The 12,768-nt window shown below is 41.0% G+C and overlaps 1 protein-coding gene across 1 annotated transcript in view; it reads right to left on the bottom strand.

Moving 5' to 3' along the window:
* The window catches only part of LOC308689641 (membrane-spanning 4-domains subfamily A member 4A-like), a 42,169-nt gene extending 29,814 nt beyond the window's left edge, over nt 1-12,355 (bottom strand). The window contains exon 1 of the mRNA XM_081363471.1: nt 12,292-12,355. The gene's annotated coding sequence lies outside the window, so the exon portion shown is untranslated. The remainder of the gene's footprint in view (nt 1-12,291) is intronic.
* Nucleotides 12,356-12,768: the final 413 nt, after the last annotated feature.

The raw sequence follows: 12,768 nt of genomic DNA, 5'->3' as shown, positions 1-12,768 counted from the left end.
CTCTTTTGGAGGGAAAGCTATTGTCTCCACTGACAGCAGCGATGAGAGTGTAGTCCTGACCAGTTCGGCGACCACAATCAAGAATCGGAGGGATGGCTAAAGAGAGTAAGAGGGTAAAGACGCGGTGGAAGGATTTATCTATAACGTGTCACCCAGACGGCAGAGTAGGAACAGTTCTCCGTTCTTCACCGCTGTAATTCAGAGCGCCAGACAGGAGTAACACAGAGTGTTCGTGTTCTCTATGGTGAATCAAGCCACCTTCACTCAAGCAGAAATGAACGAGAGTGAGGCTGCGCAAAGTCAAGCGCAGCATAAGTAAGCAGCCTAGTTCTTTTTACAGATCAGCCTCACTGATGTCATGTGTTGTGATTCAGTGCTGGATCGCCAGTGGGCTTGGTTTTAATTAAACTCTTTTGTTTGTTCCTATAGGCTTCTCTGATCCAGACGGCTTTGACGTCTTATGCTCTCGTGTGATGAGCGTGGAGCCGACCAGTCTGCCGTTTTTGCGATGCGCGCCGCCGAGCTGCAGAACCATGACTATAGAGGAGATGAAAGCCCTCGGTCCAAAGCAGAAGATGTGAATCGCAGAGCTGACATTTTCTGAACGCTCCTGTTTGTGGCCGCAATGTATAGAAAACTAATATTGTGTTTTTGGTGTGTTTGGGTGGGAGAGCTCCGCGGAAAGATTCAACGTAATGGATCTGTTAGCAAAGTGGTGACGTCAACAGCTCGGACTGGGAGCTTAAAAATGTGCGGATCTGCGACGGGACGGGCGAAAGTAAGGTTACGCTGTGGGACAGGTTTGTCAACTCGGCGGAAGGCGGCAACTCGTACAATTTCAAGAACCTGTCTACGCGCGAGAGAGAGCGCCACAATTAAGGGCATTGAGGTGGCAATTCAACGCAAGTGTTCCAGCTGTCAGTTCAAGCAGAGGGAGTTTGTGGAGAAGTCAAAGATGCACAGGTGCGAGGGCTGCAAGCTGAAGCAGGCGTCCCTGTGTTTCTCCACCTCTTTTGGAGGGAAAGCTATTGTCTCCACTGACAGCAGTGATGAGAGTGTAGTCCTGACCAGTTCGGCGACCACAATCAAGAAGCGGAGGGATGACTAGTCCTGCAAAGGTCCGAAAAGAGGGTGAAGACGCGGTGGAAGGATTTATCTATAACGTGTCACCCAGACGGCAGAGTAGGAACAGTTCTCCGTTCTTCACCGCCGTGATTCAGAGCGCCAGACAGGAGTAACACAGAGTGGTCGTGTTCTCTATGGAGAATCAAGCCACCTTCACTCAAGCAGAAAAGAACGGCAACGCAGTGAGGCTGCGCAAAGTCAAGCGCAGTTTAAGTAAGCAGCCTAGTTCTTTTTACAGATCAGCCTCACTGATGGCATGTGTTGTGGTTCAGTGCTGGATCGCCAGTGGGCTCGGTTTTAATTAAACTCTTTTGCTTGTTCCTATAGGCTTCTCTGATCCAGACGGCTTTGACGTCTTGTGCTCTCGTGTGATGAGCGTGGAGGCGACCAGTCTGCCGTTTTTGCGGTGCGTGCCGCCAAGCTGCAGAACCATGACTATAGAGGAGGTGAAAGCCCTTGGTCCAAAGCAGAAGATGTGAATCGCAGAGCTGACATTTTCTGAACACTCCTGTTTGTGGCCACAATGTATAGAAAACTAATGTTGTGTTTTTGGTGTGTTTGGGTGGGAGAGCTCCGTGGAAAGATTCAATGTAATGGATCTGTGAACAAAGTGGTGACGTCAACAGCTCGGACTGGGAGCTTAAAAATGTGCGGATCTGCGACAGGACGGGTGAAAATAAGGTTACGCTGTGGGACAGGTTCGTCAACTCGGCGGAAGGCGGCAACTCGTACAATTTCAAGAACCTGTCTACGCGAGTCATTTAGGTGACTTTAACCCTTGACTAGACGATTTGAGAATGTTCATTTTTGGGTCAACTATTGTTTAATACAAAGTACTGCAATATAATTTGAAAACAATCTCAGTTCTACTCTACATTTATAAGCAATAAGTGAGAAAGTTGAGACAATAGAGAAAGAATGCAATATTAAAGAATACCAAAAATCTTCTTACTGAGTGGCCACTGTGGATATTCTTGCAAAAGACTTGTGTAACACTTTACTTGAAGGGGTGTGCATATGACATGACACGTCATGAATATGAAGGAGGTTTTATGCATGTTTATGACAACTGTCATTAAGTGTCATTCGCACAATTATGACATTTTTATGCAAATATGACATTGTTTGAGATGTCTTTGTTATGACAACTTGACATAAACCAATACAGTTAATGACACTTGTAATAAAAATGCATAAAACCTCCTTCATATTTATGACGTGTCATGCCATGATTATGGCATCATTTTGAAAGTATTTTCAAAAAATGCCTTTCTTACTTGGTATTTTTGTCTTGTTTCCTGTCCAAATATCTAAACATTCTTAAATCAAGATACATTTACTAGACAAGTAAAATGACACAAGATACTATGTCAATATTTTCTAGAATTTTTACGTTTTTGCTCAAAACAAGCAAAATTATCTGCCAATGGGGAAAGAAAAATAATATTGTTTCCATTTGAATTACTGTATAAAGTATTTTCTTATTCTGAACCTTCTAGGGTTAGTTCACCCAAAGTCAACCTGAAGTGGTGGGTTTTCTTTTAAAAACGGTTTTCAGTCTGGGGACATTTTTCAAATCTCGCAAAATGAGGAGGATAAAGAGTCCACAAGTACTAATAATGTGGATAGATGCTGTAATGGAAATGGTACAGAGAAGCGTATGGGTCCGAGAACGTTGCCAGCTGTGGTGGGAAAACGGTTCTGCAACTTCCAACTTTACAATGACAGTGGGCGGGGTTTTGTGTGACATCCACCTGTGAATGCAGACACGATGGCTGGATAACATTCCAATCAGAAGCGCATTTACCCCTCTTTCACACAGCAAGCGTGAGTGGCGCGAGAGCGGCGCATCCGCGAAACTACATCGTCACTGCAGCAGGAGACTCCCGTGAGTATTCACACTGGAAGCGTAGTACAGCGTCTGATCAGCAGTGGCTGCAAACCGTGTTTGGCAGACAATATAACCATTTCAAACAATGTGTCAGTTCTTTCAACATTTTTGTTTTTATAATAATACACCTTACTTTCACCCAAAACTAATAATTAAAAAGTTTAAATGGGTAAATTGTTAAAACTCTTGACATGCTTATTCTGTGTATTTTGAGCACGTTCTGTGTTAAATCATATTTATTTTGTCCATCAAAAGCATCAAAAGTGTGCTTTCACTTTAATTGAGCGTGAGCAGCACAGCAAAAAATAGACTGGACGCCGAAACCCCCGCTGCACTGCTGTTCACGTGACGCTCCTGCTTGACGCTCACGCGCTGCTCCTGCTCCCGGTGTGAATGCACGCATTGATTAACATGGACGCCGAAAAAAATACGCGCCGCTGACGCTTGCGGTGTGAAACTGGCGTTACACTTGTCTTTGCAATGTGTATGTGCAGGAGCCAGTTGCACCAACAGGGCGTACGCCTGGTCTTAAGGTAAGTAGGTCTTAACTCAGCATTCTAAGTCCGACCTAAAAGTTACGACCGTTGCACCATCCAGGCTTAAGTCCTCTTCTCGCTAAGAACGGGTGTAAATCTTACGCCTAGTCAGTAGCAGGCGTAAATTCAAAATCTAGGCACATAATAGCGTTAATAGCCGTTATCCGATAGATAATGTTTCTATAGTAACCACATAACTAAATACAGTAGTAAAGACATGGCGCGCCTTATACACAGACTTTACAATGAGCAGGCTTTTAGACGGGAGAGAGTTATTAGGGACAGAAGCAATCCATTGGACCTTTACAATGATGAGGAGCTAATAGAGAGGTTTCGATTCTGTCGGAGGGATATTTATGAACTTGTTGAAGAGCTGTCACCCGACTTACAGTATGTATCGAACCACAACGCAACATTGACACCAGCATTACAGCTGTTAATAGCACTACGTTTTTATGCTAATGGTGCGTTTCAAAACACTGTTGGAGATATGATTAATGTCCACAAATCCACCGCATGTCGGGCCATCCGCAGAGTGTCACTGTCACTGAGCTGTCGCCTTCCGCGATCTGCTCACCTCCCCACTGAGGCCGAGTCTGCGGTGATGAAACGCTGATTCCGCCGGGCCTCTGGCATTCCTGGTATTGTGGGCTGCATCGATGGGACTCACGTCCGGATCCAGGCACCATCTGAGCATGAGTATCTGTATGTCAACCGCAAGGGATACCATTCAATAAATGTGCAGATTGCTTGTGATGCCAATTATAAAATCTTTAATTTGGTGGCGAGATGGCCTGGATCTACCCATGACGCACGCATCCTCCGGGAGAGTGCGTTATACCAGAATTTCGAGGCTGGAAGAGTAAACGGGCTCCTTCTCGGCGACAGTGGATACCCACTGAAACACTGGCTGATGACGCCTATAATTGCTCCGAGGACTGAGCAAGAACGACGGTATAACACCATCCACACCACCACTAGGTCACTCGTTGAGCAGTGCATCGGAGTCCTCAAGCGCAGGTAAAATCCTTTCCACAGTGTCTGTATCCCTATCCATGGTGCTGATGTAGTGCGGTCACTAGATCACTGAAAACTATATACATGGCGGCGTTAGGGAGGGGCTAGCAGTTGCTTCATATTTGTTAAAATATTATATTGTTATTTTTTAATCTATGTTGATTATGAAAAGTGAACAGCACGAGTAAGATATATCAATATATCGAGAGACATGGAGGGGGTCAGACATGATTTTGTTTTGTAGAAAGCCTTTCTTTAAAGTGAATTTCGTTTTGGATAAATTGTATCTTAATTTTAATCAATTTTTCAGCATACAATTGCCTGTATTTAATAAATAAGAAGTATATAGCAGACAATCATGGAGGCGCCCGCGCGGTCACTTGCACTGCACGTTAACGGGAGCGCGTCTCATCCTAAGTTAACGAAACTCAGTGTATGCCTCACACAGACATGAGAAATACATCAAATACACAAAGCTTGAAATGTCTTTAAACGAAATAATTCAAAATGAAAAAACATAGGCTACTCTCTGATTATGTAATCCATGTGCATTTCTCTGTATAGGCGCGTTCACTACGAATATGGCGATCGTCAAAAAAAAAAAAAAGTTGAATATTACATATTTAGTGGCCAAGTTTTGCTCATTTATTAATAGTAAAAAAGTGACACATTTAGGTTTTACAGTAATCATTGACTATTTTTTTCTAGGTTTCATTGGTGGTGTTTTTTTGCAGACAAATCTTTTTTTGCTTTGCTCAGGAGGTCTTTCCACTTTTTTCTTACATCGCTCTCAGTCCGAAGGCAGCCGGAGTCAGAGCAATCGTTAATCGCCTCCATGTTCTGTCTCCATGTTGTTTGTTTTTTCTTGTTTGTTACTGTATTTGATTGCTTGGCAGTCAGTGTGTGTCTGTGCTGACTGTACAGCTCTATTAACTTTCGTATTTCAATGTCGGTGAAATTTCCTTTTCTTTTTCTTTGCTCCTCCATTGATACGGCTAACGTTACAAGTTAACCAAACAGCGGAAGATAGTTTACAGCGTAACCTAGCAACGCACGCTGCTGGTCAACAACACATGAACGCGCAACGCTAAGACCAAGGGCCCGTTCTTCGTACGTTGCTTATTACATCCGAGATCAAATGACACATCCAAGATGATATCATCGTGCGAATCATGATCTGGCTAACTCGGTTCTTCGAACACACTTGCCGGATATGATTAGTATCGCTGGATTGACTTATCTGAGATAATTGCGCGTTCATGCGCTGGTTAAAAGGGGATATGTATCGATAGTAGAAACATTGATCAGCAACGCTGCTATTGGCTGCTCAGCGTGGCCAAAGAGCGCGCTCAGTTTTTCTCCTCAGCAGAGCAAGAACTAATAGTCGAAGTTTATTCGGAATTTTAATGTTTAATCAAAACGCCAGGGAACACCTCAAAGTCTGCAAAAGCCAGGAGAGAGGGCTGGCAAAAAGTAGCAGACAATTTAAATCCGTTAGAAGTGGCCATGTTAGATGTTTTTATCACTTAATAGCCTATATTTTTGTATTTTAATAACTGCATAAATACTTTGTGCATTGTATTGTCAGTCACCACACTAGAACATGGGAACAAATAAAAGTGAAGTACAAAAATATTCTACATAATGGTAATTTTTAGTTATATTATAGTCTCTTTTATAAAGGCACTGTTAAATAAATGGTTGTCTGTTTATAAAAGCAACCAAGAAAAAGGCTGAGAAAAAAAAATATCTTAGTAGCCTACACTGTAAAATAATTTTTGCTGCGTTAAATTAAGGCCGTATAGTCCTTTCATCTGTTAAATCTTGAGTAATGATGAATTGCTTTGACTTGTGAAAGTGAAAACTGATAAACTTATGTTAATGTAAACATATTTTGCCATGAGTTATTGATCACATTTTTCCCGAGTGTAGTTCATTGTAATGACATTGTGTTTTCCTCTTTTGTGCACTTTTACATAATACACCAACACTTGTATCTCAACACTTGTATCTGTTCCCAAGTGGTGGCTGAAATATGTGCAGTAAGTGGACATTTTATAACTTAAATTCCAAAGGAGAGAATGTATAAGACTTTGTAATGTCTATTTGTTTCCATTGCACTGGACAGTGAATAAACCCTCTCAGATAACTGTCATATGGAGGAACTAGCCTACCTGCAAGTGCATACATAACTTTACTTTATACTTGTATGCTTTATGGCTGCAATATAAGTTGCAGGATTCCACATCTACAGAAAGGCCTACAGAAGAGTCTGCACAGACAGAGGAGACATAGGCCTACAGAAGAGTCTGCACAGACAGAGGAGACATAGGCCTACAGGTGGGCAGTATATAGCCAACTTTTCCTTTTTATTTGTTGCATGAGGCATGTGTCTAATATCTCTTGTTGCAGGCACTTGACCACTGGCTTTTCTTTACAAAGAACAACTGAAATAAAACTCAAGGAACTAAGCATATTTGTCTTTTATTAAACATTTAATGAAAATTGTTTTATTTTATTTTTGTGGCAATGTTGTGTAATATGGCACATGCAACAATGTCACAGGCCCTGTCAGGTGTGCAACCCTCAGGCTTCTCAGACACTGACATCCTCCCTTTAGTTAGCCAAAGTTCATTTCATTGTGTGCCCTTGTCCTGGCTAGAGCTGCATTGTAACTGGTTTGGGTCAGGGAATGGGGTCATAAAACACCTGTCTGCAGGAACATGTCATAATCACCTATGAAAAAATGCAGTTCTGTTAGGATCAGCATAAGTGTGTGTAATACAGTGAGCTTGATATTTAATTGTGGAACTTTTCTTACCACTTTTAAATAATGTGCATAAATGTGAATCTTTTCTAAAATGTGAAAATTCTTAGGTCATGCACAGATCCTGGCCATTTTGCTTTCACATTTGTGATATGGAAGATTTTAGTCAACTTTTTTTATATAATATTACTAATCTGGAATATTAAGAATCACAATAGTAACTGGGCTGCACATTTACATTGTGAATCCCCTTTCTGTTCACATAATCCCCTTCATTGAGGCCTTGATGGCAGTCTATATGGTAGCCTACCAATCACGTTATTGAAGCCTGAGTGACATATCTGTAATCGGCATGGTCATGTATGATCTTCAGAAAAAATTATGATAGCATAAAAAAATCAAATAAAAAAAACTGCTTTACAACATTGGGTCTTAAGTGGCTTGGAAATGCCTAAAAAAAAACTAAAACTGTTTTTTAAACCTAAAAGCGACAAAAAACGACAATCTCACTAATCACGTGAAAAAATATATATCTCAGAAAGTGCACTATCGCGCTGCGCTGGACTTCCCGTATCAGCTCCGCTTATGAAGCCGGGATCTAATCCTGTTAACATGAAATAAACTGCTCCCGAGCAGGTTTAAGTTTGCGCACATGTTGCTATGACAGCAAGTCCAGGATGAGCGTCGAAGAACCAAACAATCCAAGATCATGCCAAATTGCCAACAATCAAATCCAGCTAAGTGAGTTAGCGACGTACGAAGAACGGACCCCAGGCGTAGTTAAGCCTAGGCTTAAGTTTGGTTGGTGCAACAGACGTTTGGTCAACTCTAAAGACTGGTCTTAACTAAGACCTACTTAGCAGTTAGGACCAGGCTTAGTAAAGCCCTGTTGGTGCAACTGGCCCCAGAACATCCAGATACAGGTTGCATGTTAATGCCAAGTCTAAACGCAGCCATAGAGTGAGTTGCATTTTCCCCCTGCCGTTCATGACTCTTCTCCAATGGTCTGTGTATAATAAAGTGTCCATTGGATGTGAAATTCAGAAACTTGGCAAATGAAGTAGTATAACATGTATGCTCTGTATGGATTAGTTTTAATTTTGTTTTGTTTTATTCTGTTTTCCCTGTTCCTGAGTGCCCTGTTGTTGTAAGTTGACCTAGTTTCCTTGTGTGTACAAGTTTGTTCCCAAGTTTACTACTGATCACGTTCACCTGTTGTTCATTTAGTTACCTCATAACCTTTCCTTGTGTGTTTAAGCCCTAAGTTCTCCTCAGTGTTTTTCCTGGTATCAAAGTTGCATTTTAGGTTAGTGTCTATCATTCCTGTATTCTCCTGAGTATCAGTTATATGTTGAATTCTCTATCGTTGTGTTTACTGACCAGCAAAACATAAGCAAGTAATTTGGGAACTTTTCCTAATATTTTATGATTACTATGAATTCTGAGATACTACTCATTTCACATGCTGATTTTCACCTACTATATTGTAGAGAGGTATGGTGTCACAGAGTCATAAAAAACGATCTTGAAAAAAAAAGAACGAATCCTGCAACAGATGGTCTTTCACCAAATGTCCTGACAAACTTTAAAAACATGTAAAATGTGGGCTGAAAAAAAATTAAGGAACAATGACTCTTCTCCATCAATATGATAGACCATTTGCTGGAGAAACTCCCAGGTAGGAAGACGATACATTCAAGAAAGCCTCAAAAACAGTGTTCAACAAAGTCTGTTTCAATGTTGAGGCCTGCAGGAGTGTTTGAGTGGTCTGCATCTTGCAAATATTCCACCATGATGGTTCCCACCTGTTAATTACACAGTCACTTAGTGCAATATAACTGGCATTCAAGTTTTTGAGCCTATTTTGAATGGGACTTTACAGGCCATTCTCAAAGTGTTGTGCTGGTTTGTCATTATATTTTCGAAGCAAGTTAACAAGCTCCACATAATTCCCACAGTTATCATAATTTTCCCCTTCTGAGTAATATTGCCAGATTGTACAGTTTTGGATTTGATTGTGTAGGTCAAAAGTGGTTTGGTCAGGTGGACAAAAATTGGGCTGGATTGGGATCAGTTTAGTCATTTTTAACATTCACATTTTATAGGCAATTCTATTAACCGGTGCTGGGTGATTCAGAGCGAACCAAAGGGGACATTTGCGCTGTCTCTTGAGAGGCAAAGAGGACACCTCTGCTTCGTAAAGTATTTCCCAAGTATGCTTGTAAGGATGCAAATCACCCTAAGCGACAGGAACTTGTCATAAACCTAAAGCAGAACCTGCTGTGCTAGCCTGGGGTCTGTTGCCCAAAGCCAACTATGATCGCAAGTTCCGTCGTTATCAATAGAGTTAAATTAAAACTTGCAACCATAGCTGGCTAATGATGCTTTTGATAAACACACCCCTGTACAGACAGAACACAGTCCACTTAGCGGTTTTATGCAGGTGACTACTGTCGTGTTGTCCACCCGCACTAGGACAGTATCCCCTTAAAGGGGTCATATAATGCCATTTTTGTACAAGCTAGGGATGTCCCGATACCACTTTTTGCAGAACAAGTCCGATACCGATACTTTGATTTTTGGTACTCGCCGATACCGATACCGTAACCGATACCTAAATTTTCACTGCATTTTTAATTTTTAAATGTATTAGTAGATAAACCAAAAGAATATAAATCATATTAGTTTGGCTTAATTTTTTCATCAAATATATATTTCTTTCAGTTATTTTCATGCTTAGTTAAGCCTGCTAAAATGCATTGTATGAGCTTCTGTTACTGTCACTGTTCATTCTATTGCTCAATCATATTTTATCTTTCATTTAATAGCCACAGCAATATTTAGAGCTGCTTCAGCAGGGCTCAGTGCTGAGGATCGGGTCAGCGGTTCAAATGTTTGTCAAAACCAGTGAAATATCAATTATTTAATGATTGATATTACAACAAAAACTGCCAGCCTAATTAATGTGAATTTAATACAAGCAGTCAGTAACAAAATAAGAACAAACAATCGAATTACAAAAAGGACAAATAAATACAATAGAACAAAGAAAGACAAATGAAATAAACAGTGTTTTTAGAGTTTTTCGGGTAGATCTAACAGGTACAGAAATTTCAAAAAAGTAATCAAATGTGAAAAAAGCATATTCATTACTGTATAAATTATATATAGATGGATATTTTTGTAAAGTTGAAAAGGGTAGCCTATTTAGTCAAGAGCAGTGAGTATTTCTTTGTCCTTTGTTTGATTAACATTAAAACACAGAAGCAGGTATTAGACTGCTGCTGCCCCTTTAAGACCGAACGCACCGCACCGACCGCATTTGAACATGCTACGTTGACGTTCATTTGAGATATAACCGACTTTGTTTACTATAGGATACTCGCCAAAACAGGCATTATTACACAATTTTGTGTGAATTCGTCCGTACAAGCGCAAGATGTGAAAGACAATTTAATTCACTATTCGTGCGCTGAGACGCTGCTTTGGATGTTTGCGTTCATGAAACTTGACCTGCACACGTCCTGTAATAATGTAGGGAACCACTCGTTATACTTAAATCAGGTAAGAGTTCATGTTTTACTTTTCGTTTTCATCCAAATAACATGTGCTGAGTGAACGATCGGCAATCAAGAGCATGATTCAACAGAAGTGCGCTCGCTCGCTCGCTCGCTCTCTCTCTCTCTCTCTCTCTCGTCAGTTAACGTTAATAATAAGCTACCTGATGCCTCGTTTTATTTTCTTTGCCATTGACATCCGACTGAACAAACTTTCCACTGATGTCTGTTTAAACTTTAAAGGGATGTGTTCAGCTCGCGCGCATGCCTCACATACAGTTCACCTCCACAAAGCACTCGCGGCGGCCAGTTTCGTTTTGCAAAATGTACGTGGTATCGGCGAATTTTTATGAGTACGAGTACGAGTATATGAGGACAGTATCGGCCCGATCCCCGATGCCAGTATCGGTATCGGGCCATCCCTAGTACAAGCTAATATGATTCTTTAGGGTCTAAATTAAAAGTTTGTAATATACTTTAAAAATTCTCAGTATTGTAAGAAAACAATAATTTTACCTGGTCAAAAACAGCTCTGTTTTCAGCACGCCGTTTAAGTGCATGTGTCTTTAAATGATAATGAGCTTTGCTCACCCCGTGAAAGCATTGACGTTGTGGGGAATATTCCCTTCAAAAACAAACTCAGCCACTGCGTCAGTTCAGATTTAGGAAAATCAAAATGACTGCTGTGTTCGTTATTACACCCAAGAACAGAACACCACAATCGCTTAGACGCCATTCTACTCAGTGCTCCAGCTATCAACAATGACTGCGCAGGTCCACGCGGGCTATGATTGACAGCTCGGTCACGTCACAAAATCGAACAGCTTGATTTGAGATGTGGGGAAACGTATAAGAAGATTTAAAAAAAAAAAAAACCACTGGATGGATTTTTATCATTTTATAATGGTTGTGTACAGGCACTGCCAACACACATTTCAGTACAATCAACTTGTAAAAGTGCATGTACCATTATATGACCCCTTTAACTGGTGGAGGAAGTACTTCAGGGCCAGAAATACAGCCATCAACTCGAGGCAGTTGATGTGCCAATCGAGATGATGACCTCACCAGATCCCCTGGACTGGGATCCACCTAAGACATCTCCCCAGCCCGTACGGGAAGTGTCTGTTAGCATCTTGCGCCGACAACACACATCTAGAGTGGGAACCAAGGTGAGGAACCGGGGTCTATGCCACATACAAAGGGAATGAAGCCACAGCGCGTAACCCTTACCATAAACATGGATTTTAGAAAGGGCTGAAGCGTTCAGTGCTTGATAGGTAATAATTTAAATAAAATCATCCAATTTACTTCAGCTCAACATTAAAGTCTCAGAATTGACACATTATAAGATGTAACATATACATAAAAACATCTAAAGAAAGATGAAACACTCACCTCAAATAATATTTGTTAATCTTTCTTTTTCCTCCTCTGAACAGTTGTTGAACAGCAGCTCTTTCACTTCTACCAGACGTGAGAATGAGAAGAATGACAGTCAGACACAACTCTGATCTGCTTTATTCAGTCATTTAAAATGAATCCTTCATTCTCAGGAATGCTGCTGAACTTGATCAGAACTTGATCAGAAGTTTACTAGTTTGTGAAAATGTGCTTTGCATGACAAACGTGTATGAAATGTATCAACCCAAAATATTTATAGTGTTGTGTAATGCTTAATTGGATAGTGTTGTGAATAATCAGAGTCAGAGAGATCCATTTGCAGCGTGATTTATTGACAGGCAATGGTCAGAACCGTCAGATACAGCAGAGAAGGCAGGGCAAAATCGTAGTACAATACCAGGCAGAAGATCAGGGCAGGCAGCAAACAATCAGAGTCAAAGATCAAAGCAGGGGTAATGTAGGCAGGCGGCA

Source organism: Scardinius erythrophthalmus, assembly GCF_964197995.2.
Source record: "Scardinius erythrophthalmus genome assembly, chromosome: 4".
NCBI lineage: Eukaryota > Metazoa > Chordata > Actinopteri > Cypriniformes > Leuciscidae > Scardinius > Scardinius erythrophthalmus.
The sequence above is the reverse complement of the archived record's forward strand: the minus strand, read 5'-3'. Positions and strand labels throughout refer to the sequence as shown.